Below are 1,060 nucleotides of genomic sequence, written 5' to 3'. Positions count from 1 at the left end.
GAAGGGATATATGCTTATGTAGACTCAAGTCATGTTTTGAATTTATTTCTGTGCCCTGTAGTAAAAGAGATGGGGATGGATAGCAGTTTCTTGGACCTAGACTTTCATCCCATTCTGGGAACTGGCCTGTGGTTCCCATGCCCTTCTGAGGTGTAAAGGTCCTATTTTCAATGTTCATTATAATTTACTCTAAGAAAGTTAGGGAGTGTGCTAGAAGTTAATTTTTTAAATGATACAGGAGACAAAGTATCTTGGAGTAGGGAGTTGTAGAAGAGGACAGTCAGATCTCAGGCAGAACTTTTTTTATAGTAAGAGAAAGAGATGTCCTACACAGCTATGAGGATGGAACAACTTTGTTGGCAATGATGGAATTGGGATGGCTGCAGGAAGATGGTGTTTACAAAGACAGGAATAGGAAATGCCTGTCACTGGCCATACAAAACTGCTTAATCTCCCTTCTGAAATTATTTGGGAGCTGAAATCGAAGGAGAGTAAAGGAAGTCAATGGTTCCCAAATAATTCAGATCAGATTTTATATGCCCTGTTTCATATAACTAACCATTGACACCATTTTACAGATAAGTCTTTTGAAGTTTAGCAAGATTTAATAGCATAAATGCATACCAGTTAGTCACCCGGATGTAAACCTAAGTCTGCCCAATTCCAAAATCCATGTTCTTTTCTTTTCTTTTTTTTTTTTGAAAATATATTTTATTGATTTTTGTACAGAGAGGGAGAGAGATAGAGAGCTAGAAACATCGATGAGAGAGAGTCATCGATCAGCTGCCTCTTGCACACCCCCTACTGGGGATATGCCGGCAACCGAGGTACATGCCCTTGACCGGAATCGAACCCGGGTCCCTTCAGTCCCCAAGGTGATGCTCTATCCATTGAGCCAAACCGGTTTCGGCCATGTTGTTTTCTTTGTAGAAGGAATATTTCAATGTCCTAGGCCAGTGGTCGGCAAACTCACTATTCAACAGAGCCAAATATCAACAGTACAACGATTGAAATTTCTTTTGAGAGCCAGATTTTTAAACTTCTTCTAATGCCACTTCTT

The sequence above is a fragment of the Pipistrellus hanaki genome (genome assembly GCF_964339955.1).
Source record: "Pipistrellus hanaki genome assembly, chromosome: X".
Classification (NCBI taxonomy): domain Eukaryota; kingdom Metazoa; phylum Chordata; class Mammalia; order Chiroptera; family Vespertilionidae; genus Pipistrellus; species Pipistrellus hanaki.
The sequence above is the reverse complement of the archived record's forward strand: the minus strand, read 5'-3'. Positions refer to the sequence as shown.